Here is a 13,237-nt window from a genome sequence, read left to right as displayed (position 1 = left end):
TTTCGTGGGTACCATATTGTGTTTATCCATTTATCTCTTGATGGACATTTGTTTTTTTTCCACTTTTTGGCTGTTGTGAATAGTGCTGCTGCTAGCTCAGTTGGTAAAGAATTTGCCTGCAGTGCAGGAGACCTGGGTTCGATTCCTAGGTCGGGAAAATCCCCTGGAGAAGGAAATGGCAGCCCACTCCAATATCCTTGCCTGGAGAATCCCATGGACAGAGAAGCCTGGCAGGTTACAGTCTGTGAGGTAGCAAGAGTTGGACACGACTTAGCAACTAAACTACCACTACTATGAATGTTAATGCATAAGTATTTGTTTAAATACCTACTTTCACTTCTTTTGGGTATGCACCTAGGAACAGAATTGCTCTTTTGGGTGTTTGGGGTTTTTTTTTTTAATTCATAGCAATATTTTCCCTTCCCTTTCAGTAGTAGTAGGACAAGGAAAATTGGAAGTATTTTATATTTGAAAGGGGCCTAAATGAATCTGGAGTCCTTAAACTTTGGTTTCCCTTAAACTTTCTATAAGACTAACCTAAGTGAAATATTTTGCCATTAATCACAATAATGTATTCATTTTGTAAGGAATGACTACTACTCAATTTAAAATTAATCTTCCTTTTATCGTGGCCAGGTTTGCAGTGCCTAGCAAGACACTGTCAGTCAGGGCCGTGTGACCTATGGTAGGTTACTTAATCTTTTTGAGCCTAATTTTTCTCTTCAGTTGAGTGGGAGCTACCCACTATATAGGATTACTGTGCATTGCCTTCTCTTTGTTAATATAGAAAGATGTTTTACATTGGAGCTAATCTACCATTTAAGTTTTTTCAAGAGCCATATGATATATTTTGTTTCACAAATTTGATATCAGTTTAGAGTAATTTGAAAAGTGAATACTTTGAAAAGTCTCTATAACTGTAGTTATTAAATGACTTGTAAACTATGTTTATATTCATATTTTGCTATATTTAAATTTCTGGTTTTTTAGACATCTTGGGAGGTCTCAGACTGCAATAACTAATGCTAGGGTGGCTGTTTGACATCTTTGGGTCAAGCTAATATTTTAATGAAAGAATACCTGCATTTGTCAAAAAACTGGGGTTGCCACAGAAGTAAATTCTAGTGATCAAGTGTCCAACCTGGCTGTTTAAGGAAATATAATTTGAAACAATTTCTATTTCAATGTTTAGCTTTTTTTTTAAACCTGGTGAGTGGTAAGTTAGGTATTCTAGGTGGGTGGTAGAAGAAGGAATCAAGCATTAGAATGAGTTATCCCCAGGAACGAGTTGGAGTTGGAACAGATGGATTTTTAACTTTGGTTGTTAGGCCTTTTATTGAAGACGCTCAGCCAAAGAACGATCATCTTAGGCAAAATGAAAGACTGAGCAAATCCACCGTTAAAAGAGTGTCTTATTACAGTGAATGGTGGATAGTTTGAAAGTATTACAGCAAAAATAAACCTGGACCATTTTGCCTGGAGCTTTTCAACCACTTTCCTGTCCAATTTTTTCTTATTCTAGTCATTACCAAGACCAAAAAACACTCTTTGCTTCTCAAAATGTTTTTCAGGCATTAATATGTAAATTTAAAACTGTTAGCATTCCCACAGACCCCCATGAATAAGCTGTAATTGCTTCCAGTCTGTGTAGGCTTGGAATTAAACTGGGGAAACTAGTATTTAGTACTTTCATTAAGTTGGAAAAAGTAGGTTAGAAATACGGGTCTACTAGGTATGGCCTTTTGACACCCTCACTCTCTTTTTGAAAGCCCCTCTCCCTGTTCACACTAACAGCAAAGCGGAGAGACTGAGCTGCTGAAGGGACCTGAAAACAAGGGGTCAGTGGCATTCTTGAGAGTTTGCAGTGGAAAGTCCATGCTGTTCCAGGCAGAGGGACCACTGGAGAGGTTTGAGGCTGTCAGTTTGTAGCTTCCTAATGCTTGGTTGTTTTCCTCTGAGAACATCAGATTGCTTGCAGCCTCAGACAATGGACAACCATTAAAAATAAGTAAAAATATTTTCCATAAAGGAGGTCAAGGAGAGCCACCAGTTTTCTTTTGAATTAAAAAAGAAGAAGATAATGCTAGTAAAAATTCTTATTAAGATTATGCATCAGTCACAGGTCCTCTGCCCCAAATGCTGGTAACTGTGACCATGAACTTCTGAAGCCTTCCCAGAAGAACCTCTGATTGTGTGTTTCTGTCATAATTTCATTACATGGTTTAAAAGTTTATAATCTTAACTGTCTGTTTACTCCAAAATGTCTTAGTAGTTCAAGTACTGTTTTTTTGGTTACTGCTAAATTGTCATATATATACATGGGACTTTTCTTTCCTATAAGAAAGAGTTCAATGATTTTTTTTTTTTTTTTCCACTTTTGGCTTGTGTGGTAACTAGATTCTTTAGGCCTGGCCTTATTCCCACAGTATTCATAAACCAGGCCAGGTTGAAAACTGAGGCAGTGACCCTTGATGATAATCAAAGAGATAAGTAATTTAGGTAAAAGCAGATATTTGGCCTGGATTAGACTATACATGATTGCCTTAATCCTATGGTTGACCATGTTTTTAGAAAATGTGGTGGGGTTTTTTTTTTTTACTTCATCTTTTAAAAAGATTTTTTTTTTCTGGCTGCCCCACTCAGCATGCAGGCTCTTAGTTCCCCAAACAGGGATCCAACCCATGCCCCCTGCAGTAGATATGCAGAGTCCTAACCACTGGAGTGCCCAGGAATTCCCTTAAAATTTTTTTTTTGAACTTTGTTAACACCTCAAATTTTACACCAAGTTTATTCTAGGTCTTGGTAAGTTATACCTTAGATTTGATTTATAAAGCTCTGAGCTTATAAATCAATTATACTTCAGTAAAAATAAATAAATTTTTTAAAGACAGCAGAACTGTAAGAAGCAGTAAGTCTGGCATCCTATGTCATTGCTTGGAAGAGAGCCACCCACCAATCAGGAAAGTTCACTTTAAACTCTTAGAAGCAAGAAATAAACTTCTATTGTGTTTGAACCACCAAAACAAACAAAAGCTTCTGGGCTTTTCTCAGTTATTTAAATATTTTTGTTTCATAGTTACCCAGGAGATGAGCATTTGTAATTTTGGAGCAGACAGGCAAAATCTTAGTCCCTTAGCCTCAGCCTTGTGGCATTTCTTTTCATCCTGCCTTCCAGAAGTGTGCACTGTTTATTCCTCTGCAAGAAAATATGAGCAAGTAAAAGAGTACATGCAGACAAAACCTAAATCTGCTTTCCACTCTCAGGAAGGAAAACGTAGACTCTTGTCTCTAACCTGTGCGCTTGGGGTGGAGATGAGGGATGTGAGTGTGTACTCATGTGTGTGCCTGCCTCCAGGGAGCCTGACTGCTCCCACAGTGCTGGCTCAGATGACCCCCCATGGTGCTGCTCTTGCCAGAGAGGGTGGTTGATTATGCCAGGTTAATTTTGTTACAAAGTACTGTACAGATTGTGGATACTAGGCCCTTTTGGTTTGAAAAACCCAAAATGTACTTTTTCCTGGTGAGGATTAGGTCTTGAAAGTGAAGAGAATGTGCTTTAGAGAAATCTTAACAATAATTCCTATGTGGAAGCCAGGATAGATTCTTCTATCTGCTCCCTTGTCTGATTGTGCTGTCGTCTATTCTTCATCAGACATTTATTGAGTGCTGATACATGACAGGCATTACCTAGCTCTTTTTTGTTAAATTTTCTAAAATGTATATTGGGTAGAGTCTTTAAAAAAGAAGACTCTTAAGTGTTTATATGGTAACAGAGGTTTAGATGTCAGACTTTATCACCAAGAGATTTATTTTATAATGATAAAATCGTGTTTTAAATAGACCTAAACCTCCACCCAATCTGTTACTCTATCTTAGTTGGATGGGTCCTTAGAATCATTATTTCAGATGTGTATTCACATATTGTAAGAAGGATTACGCTTGGAAATAATTCTGATCTGTACAATTTGAACTAAATGATCTCTTTCATCTATATTTACCTCATTTTAAAATCTGTCTTGTAGGGAGTTCAGTGGTTTTCTAGTGACTTTCACTGCTGTGGGCCTGGGTTCAGTCCCTGGTGAAGGAATTAAGATCCTGCAAGCTGCGCAGAGGGGCAAAATACTAAAATTATAAAATCAAATCATTAAAATGCATATCTCACTAAAATACAATTGATCTTTGAACAATGTGGGGGTTGGGAGTGCCCACCGTCTGCACAGTTGAAAATCCATGTATAACTTGACAGTCAGCCCTTGGTAACCATGGTTCCACATCCATGCATTCAGCCAACCACAGATTGTGTAGTACTGTACTATGTACTTAGTAAAAGAAATCTGGGTATAAGTTGACCCACACAGTTCAAACCCATGTTGTTCTAAGGTTAAGTTGTTTTGGAGAATATTGAATGGAGAGAAAGAATACTCCTATAGGGGAGGAAAAAATATCTTTCCTCTACTTTTTTGTGTTCTTGACTGGTACCCCTATAACAAAGGCAGATTAACAGGAGAAAAGCATACAGATTTATTTCCTGTGTTATGTGACATGGGAACCTTCATAAGGAAATGGAAGACCCAGAGAAACCATTAAACCTGAGTGTTTTCATGCTAGATTTGATGACGAGTGAAAAGTCTTGGGAAAATGTGATAGAACAAAGGTGAGCTAAGTGTAATAAACTGAGAGAAACAGCCATATGTGTTTGTTCCAGTTCTTTTGTGTCTCGTCTTCAAAGGTAAGGATGCTCCTTCCTTCCAGGTGTTGGGGAGGGTACATCTCATATGAGGGTTTTGTGACCTGCTTCATGGGAAGGTCAAAAGTACTATTCATGCCATTTCTCAAGTTCCTTCAGCTTAAAATATTCAATATGCCAAGGTGCCATACCATTGGGATGGTGTGTCCTCTGAACCCTGTCACTGCATTTCTAGTCCTAATTGTGCCACTCTTTCATATTTAACTTTGGCCCCAGTTTGTTAAGTCACCTCTATATATTCATGTAGATATTTTGTGAAGGATGGTTATTAAATGTTTAAATTGCTTTGAAGCTACAGTATAAGGAACTGTATGAAATTAAATAATGCCATTTTCATTAAAATTATATAAAATCTTTAAATATACATTTTAAGAATACTAAGTAAAATGGAGGTGTTTTTGTTTGCTTTGGGGCTTCCCTGGTGGCTCAGATGGTAAAGAATCTGCCTCTAATGCAGGTGACCAGGGTTTGATCCCTGGGCCGGGAAGATCCCCTGGAGAAGGGAATGGCTACCCACTCCAGTTTTCTTGCATGGAGAATCCCATAGACAGAGGAGCCTGGTGGGCTACAGTTCATGTGTGTTTGGTTTGGCTAAGGGAAGCTTGTATTCATATCTAGATATTTGAAGTAGGAAGAAATTAAAATCATAAATTAACTAGGAGTATCTAATGTGGGAAAAGCCTACAATTCTGTTTCTCCTGTCTTTTTCCTTTTCCTGGATGTGAGGTAAATCACCTTTTCTGTTAAATTTCCTTTAATGATATAATTTGTGCTAAAGAGATCTTGTAATAACCCAAGACATCCTAGTGAAAGGTTGTTACTGGATTTGTGGGAATTTGTGTGTTAATATGATAGTCTGTCTCCATAGGGTGTCATTAGCAGCAGAAATGGAAGGCAAATTACAACCATCCCCTTTATCTTTTCCAGACACTGCAGCCCCTTCAGCATGCTGTTTCTATATATCTTCTTTGAAAAGAAATTAAGTGGAAATTGCCTGCTCAAAGTTACTTTAAAAAGTCACACATGTCACCTGTATGCTAGCTTGAGGATTCCTACCTCTTCCCTATGAGCATGTCTTCTGCTCTATTCTAAGAAAGCTTTTTCACTTATTAGTAAAAAATAAGTGTCCTTTTCTGTTCTATCTGTAGTTAGCCACCAATTAGTAAAGATGAGCAGAAACACTCCCATGCTGAGCACTGTGCTAGGGGCATAGAAGAGGCTGACACCACTTCGTGATTCGAGCTCTGTGATCGCCTTTTTATCTCCCAGGAGGGATCCTCAATAGGTTTGGGCTGCCCCCTGGAGCCTGTAGCTATTTCCGTCTAACTCCTCATTAAAGTCAATCCAAGATACTGCTAAAGCCTTTGGATTCTTTAAGTGAATTGCCTCCACTTGAATTCAGCTAAAAATGCTTCACTTTCACTCCCCAGGGCTGCTTCCAAGCTGCATGAACTCTCCTCTTCTCAGCCTCACACCCCACCAAAAATATTGATGTCCACACAGCAAGACTAGCTTCTTATTAGAGATCCAGGACTGTTGCTGTGAATGCGTGCCTAATTGTAAGAAGAGAAAAAAGAATGAATCCTAGTTAAATCTGAGCACAAGAATGTGACATAAATCAGGACTCGGGGTGGGGGGGGGGAACAGATTTGCTTTCCTCTCAAATAATTTTTTTTTAAGAAAAAATGCACAAAAAAAACCCATACCCCCCAAAATAAATTAGATCTAAAAATTGATGAGAGTACATAGCACTATGCCAGACTTTTCCATTGTAAACTGAGTTTCTACTATACCTTTCTAAACTGATAATATTATATAGTTTTATATTCTATTCTTTTTGCCTTTTCATACTGCCCATGGGGTTCTCCAGGCAAGAATACTGGAGAGGTTGCCATTTCCTTTTCCAGTGGACCACGTTTTGTCAGAACTCTTCAGTATGACCCGTCCATCTGGAGTGGCCCTGCAAGGCATGGCTTACAGCTTCATTGAGTTATGCAAGCCCCTTCACAAGGTTGTGATCCATGATCAAACCTGTCATTCCTAAAGGAAATCAACCCTGAATATTCATTGGAAGGACCAATGTTGGGAAAGATTGAGGGCAGGAGGAGAAAGGGGTGATAGAAGATGAGATGATTGGATGGCATCACCAACTCAATGAACATGAATTTGAGCAAACTCAACCACATCATGCGAAGAGTTGACTCATTGGAAAAGACTGATGCTGGGAGGGATTGGTGGGGAGGAGGAGAAGGGGACGACAGAGGATGAGATGGCTAGATGGCATCACCGACTCGATGTATGTGAGTTTGAGTGAAACTCTAAGAGATGGTGATGGACAGGGAGGCCTGGCGTGCTGCGATTCATGGGGTCTCAAAGAGTCGGACACGACTGAGCGACTGAACTGAACTGAAATTTGAGATGGTAGAGGACAGAGGAGCCTGGCATGCTGCATCCAAGTTGGACACGACTTAGTGACCAAACAACAATATATTCTATCCAGTAAAGACTTTGGCAAAATGAAACCAATTATTTGGGGACTAAGGCAGGGTGGATTAGGATGGGGAAAGCAGTAGATTCTACAATTCATTTTCCATGCTTACTCCTTGGAAGGAAAGTTATGACCAACCTAGATAGCATATTCAAAAGCAGAGACATTACTTTGCCAACAAAGGTCTGTCAAGTCAAGGCTATGGTTTTTCCTGTAGTCATGTATGGATGTGAGAGTTGGACTGTGAAGAAGGCTGAGTGCTGAAGAATTGATGCTTTTGAACTGTGATATTGGAGAAGACTCTTGAGAGTCCCTTGGACTGCAAGGAGATCCAACCAGTCCATTCTAAAGGAGATCAGTCCTGGGTGGTGTTTGGAAGGAATGCTAAAGCTGAAACTTCAGTACTTTGGCCACCTCATGCGAAGAGTTGACTCATTGGAAAAAACTCTGATCCTGGGAGCGATTAGGGGCAGGAGGAGAAGGGAATGACAAAGGATGAGATGGCTGGACGGCATCACTGACTCGATGGACATGAGTTTGGGTGAACTCTGGGAGTTGGTGATGGACAGGGAGGCCTGGCGTGCTGCGATTCATGGGGTTGCAAAGAGTCGGACATGACTGAGCCACTGAACTAAAGCATGGAAAATACCTTGATCATAGCTGCTTTGATATATTGGAGTATCACTCGACAAGTATTTATTCAGACCTTTTTCCCTTGAGGTAGAATACACTGCCTTATCTTGCAGTTTTGGGCCTGGCCGTTAGACTGAGTTTGACAAATGGGATGTTTATGGAGATGTCTTCAGCACGCTCACACAGTTCGGCTTGGGGCTCTTGCTCTTCTACTGTTCATCATGAGAGGAAAGTGCCCTGTGTTGCCTCTGGTTCAAGGAGAATAAGCCGATATAGAGCAGACTTAATCCCAGTCTGCAGCTAAATCCTATTGATTTCAGCCTCAACCCGCAGAGTCACAGTCAACCCACAGCCTGAAGCACACCCACACCAGCCAATTTGCTGACCCCAGAACAAAAGCCACAAATGCTTGCTAAGCCACTGAGTTTCGAGGTGGGTTTTTATGCAGCAATCACTCACTAATATGCCATTCTTATTCTGCTTTAGTCCATTCTCCTTGCAGAAACCATAGTCATCTATTTAAGTACAAATCAAACCATGTTACATCGTTGTTTAAACCTTTGGGGAATGAATTCTAAATGTTCAGCATGACCTATAAATTCTTGCATGAGAGGGGTCTGACCTCATTCCCCATCACTCTGCATTCTAGCCACCAGCCTTCTCTCTCAGTAATTTAATCTCACCACCCTCTCATTCTTCCTGATGACCTTGTTATGGGCTGGTTCCATTGTGTGCTATCCTTTTTCTCCACTCTTTGCTTAGTTAACTCCTACTTATACCTCAGGTGTAAGCTTAAATGTTATTTTCCAAAGAACTTCCAAAGGAAGCTCTCCCTGACCCTAATACAAGGTGGTTGTTGTGGTTTAGTGGCTAAGTCATATCCGACTCTGCAACCCCATGGACTGTAGCCCACCAGGCTCCTCTGTCCATGGGATTTCCCAGCAAGAATACTGGAGTGGGTTGCCATTTCCTTCTCCAGGGGATCTTCCTGACCCAGGAATTGAGCTCACGTCTCTGGAAAATCCTACGGACAGAGGAGCCTGGTAGGCTACTGTCCATGGGGTCACAAAGAGTCGGACACAACTGAGTGACTTCACTCACTCCAGAATTGGCAGGTGGATTTTTAACCCCCAAGCCACCAGTTCCCAATTATATGGCCTCAGAGCCCTTTGTATTTCAGCTTTTAGCACTTAACTATAATTGCAATGAATTATTGAAGTGTGTAATTCATTGTTCTCTGTCTCACCCATCATGAGGGCAAGGACAACGTGTGTCTGATTTACTGCATTATCCCCTGCTTAGAACAGTGACCTGTAATTGGCTAAAGAGACTAGGCTTGAACAAAAGTCAGGGGATACATAATAGCTCACATGTGAAATGTTAATGAAGTTCTGAATCAGTTCAAATGAAACGTCCTGTAGGAAACTAGTGGAAGGTAATGTGAATATTGGAACAAGGTCAGAAAAAGACACCTGCAAGGAAAACACAGTCTCTCCTTAGTCACAGAGCCAGCTTAGCTACAGTAATGAGCATTAAATCTCTAAATGTTAGTGAATTAGAAATGAAAACTCCTGATTTTAAGAGGAAATGTTACTAGCTGCCAGGGAATTGATAATTTGCAAAGGCTGCACTGCAGAACTACCAATGAGTTTCAAACAAATGGAGATCACCCAAGAATTTAAAAATAAGATCAAACTGTGCCTTTTAGGGCTCTTAACTTTTTAAAATAGTGTCACAGCTTATATAATAGGAAGAAACTGTTCTAGGTATCCTGATATATCCAAAGAAAAAGTAAAACCTACCAGAAATGACACAATATTTGAGGGAAAAATTATTTTAGTTTTTGGTTGCGCTTAGTGGCATGCAGGATCTTATTTCCCTGACCAGGGATTGAACCCATGCCCCCTGCAGTGGAAGCACAGTGTCTTATCCATTGGACCACCAGGAAAGTCCCAACAATGTTTGAAATTTGAAGTGAATATCTCATGAAGGTTTCAGTACAGAGAAAGATGGATGGAGCTTCAGCTTAGATAGTCAAGTGTCCTTAGTGTGTATGAGCAAGAAAGACGTATTTCGAGGGGAGACTTGGGACTCACAGCTTCAGGATTCACTAGAATCTGTGAAGACCTGGCTGAGCCGCCTCCTGTCACTTGCTGGCCTGTGATGCCATCAGAGAGGATAGGCTGTGGCAGCCACTTCATATTCCAGTTTGTCAGCAATGTATACAGGTATAACCTAAGTTGTCTTTTCCTTTTTGTAAGGGAAAAAAGTGGTGGAGGATTTTTAAAGATTTCTTTAGCTATTAAGTATCTTGATCTATCTCCCTTGGCTCTATAGCCTGTCCTAATTAAAATGATTTCAGCAGAAGCTCCTAGAAGGTAGCTTCCTTCTTTTCCCTTTTGCCGCCTGTGTTGGCTCTCATGTTCTTTGCTTAAATAATTAATAATCATTAGTGTCTGTTATGCAGCGTGTGGGAGAAGAGTGGATAATCTTGGATCCCAGGACATTTGCACTCTGCCTGTCCCCTTTGCGTAAGCTTTCATGTGAGGCTCTTCATTAGCTGGCACCACTGGGGTGCAGATTTGCTGCCCTCAGCCTTTTAGTGTTTATTAACTTAAAAAAAAAAAAAAAAAAGCCCCATCCAGTTCACCAGCTGGAGACAAATATTGCTGATGGGAAGTAATTTCCCAGAAGAACAGTTACAAAGAAAGTGAGAGAAGCGGTGTGTGGAGAAAAGAAAACCACAAAGTTCATTTAGATTGAGCAACCTCTGCTGGACCCAAATGCAAAATCTAAATGTCTGTCACATCACTGCAAATTCTGACCTCAGTCTGACAAATAGCAAATAGGTAAACATATGAGTGTGTAACAGGAAGGTTTATACTCTCAGGTAGGTTTGAAAATTTCTACTCTCAGAACAGTGAAGGGCAGGCACAGAGCTACAAATATTTGATAATAACAGGCCCCACTACTTGTTAGCAACAATAAGCTGGTGGTCCAAAGGGTAAGGAAAGAATTGCTTGTCAGGGACAATCTTTTAAGTCACACCTAAATACACTGATAACATTGCAACATCTACAGATATGAAATTCATTGATTTGTGCTAGGGGGAAAGATAGCTGTTTTGTCATTTATTCCCAGAGAGTAGAGACTCTTGATTTTAGGGTTGGTAATTTGTTATACTTAGTTGGACAGTAACCAGCAAGAGGAATAAAAGGTGATAAATGAACTGGGAGAAGAGTGGATATTCTTGGATCCCAGGATCCAAGGCTAATAGGCTGAATATTTGGATCCAAACTGAGGCCTTGTGTTGTTTTCTCTTTACTAGATGATTAGAACCTTTGAGGCTACACAGACAAAATACTTTTACAAGACATGTTGGTCTGTCAAAACATTCAGCCAAAGAAATGAATGATTATTTCTTTACATTGTTCCCAAGCACAGTACAAGCAAGTTCCCGTGACATGGGAAACCTGTACTGTAGGTATCAGATGCTGCAGGAACCAACATTCTGGGGATAGGTTGGCAGTGAGCCAGATGTTCACAGCTGCACATACCCCACTCATGACCCAAAATGTGTATACCCACTGGTCTACAAAATGCTTTCATCATGGCCTTTAATAATTCCTTATTATCTCCAAAGTAAAATTAGATGACAAGTTACTTGCCAAGGTGAAAAGGAGAGTGATGCACAGCTGCAGCATGCTTTGTCTGAGCTGTGTGCTTAGCCTTGGTCACTCTCTGTCCGCAGAGAAGTTAGAGTTGGGTTACGTGTAAACAGGATAACAAACTTCTGTATTACTGGAAATTATTAGTGTTTAAAATTTGGTTTTCAAAACACACAGAGTTGGTTCGTATTTTTCCTTTCCTAAAAAAATCTCTTCTTTATTCAATAGTCTCTTCCTTTCTCTCAAATTCTTACCTTGTGCCTTCTCAACCTGTAGGCCGGAGGCCCCCTTATGGAGTATAATTTGAGGACCACTGTTGCCATAACTACTTCAAAACTGTTTTCTTTCCCTGTATCCTGTTGATGCTCCACTGTTGTTTCATAATTGGCCTGAAAATTTTACTGTTAGAGGTATCCCTTTGGTATAGAAGGGGCAACACAAAGCTTTTGGGCTTCCCTGGTGGCTCAGACGGTAAAGAATCCACCTGCAATGCAGGAGACCTGGGTTCACTCCAAGGGTTGGGGGAAGATCCCCCAGAGGAGGAAATGGCAATCTGCTCCAGTATTCTTCCCTGGATAATTCCATGAACAGAGGAGCCTGGCAGGTTACGGTCCATGGGGTCAAAAAGAGTCAGACATGCCTGAGCGACTGACACTTTGACTTTCATAGAGGAGAGAGATTTTTTCCTCCAGAAAGCAACTGTTTAAAGATATACATAGGACTTCCCTGGTGGTCCAGTGGTTAAGAATCCATCTGCCAATGCAGGAGACACGGATTTGATCCCTGATCCAGAAATACTCCACATGCTGTGGGACAACTAAGCCCACAGGCCACAACTCCTGAGCCCAAGCTCTGAAGCCCATGTTCTGCAACAGTAGAAATCACATAAATGAGCCTGCGCACCACAATTAGAGAGTAGCCCTTGCCTACTGCAACTAGAGAAAGCCCACGAGCAGCAATGAAGACCCAGCGCAGCCAAAGACAAATAAATAGATAATTAATATACCATAAAAAAGATATATCTACGTTGAGGAATGCAGAGAGACCTTCCTGAAAGCTGAAAAAATAAAAATATAGACTCATGAACTTAGTGAAGAGTGAGAAGAGGGTTGGGAGCACTGGAGTCTCAGATGGAGATGGGGAAATAGGAGTGGCTGTCAGTGGAGGGAAAGTCCTGGGTGCAGTCTTTACATGTTTGTTTACTCATGCAATAATATTTGTTGAGCATCTACACATGCTGTGCTAGGTAGGAGTGATTCAGTGACTTCCTTATCCTCCTGCAATTTATGGCCCTGTTGGGACTGGGTCTGGCCTAGTATAGGTCAAGAAAAGTTTCCTTTAGTTTGGGATTAGCAGATACAAACTACTATATATAAAATAGATAACAAGGTCCTACTCTATAGCATGGGGAACTATATTCAATATCCTGCAATAAACCATAATGGAAAAGAACATGAAAAATATGTGTTGTTGTTCAGTCGCTAAGTTGTACCTGACTGTCTGAAACCCCATGGACGGCAGCATGCCAGGCTTCTCTGTCCTTCACTATCTTCCAGAGTTTCTTTTCACGTCCATTGAGTCAGTGATGCTATCTAACCATTTCATCCTCTGCCGCGCTCTACTCCTTTTGCCTTCACTCTTTCCCAGCATCATTGTCTTTTCCAGCGAGTCAGCTCTTTGTATCAGGTGGCCAAAGTATAT

This window comes from Oryx dammah, unplaced genomic scaffold (genome assembly GCF_014754425.2).
Source record: "Oryx dammah isolate SB20612 unplaced genomic scaffold, SCBI_Odam_1.1 HiC_scaffold_21, whole genome shotgun sequence".
Taxonomy (NCBI): Eukaryota; Metazoa; Chordata; class Mammalia; order Artiodactyla; family Bovidae; genus Oryx; species Oryx dammah.
This window is presented reverse-complemented; position numbering follows the sequence as displayed.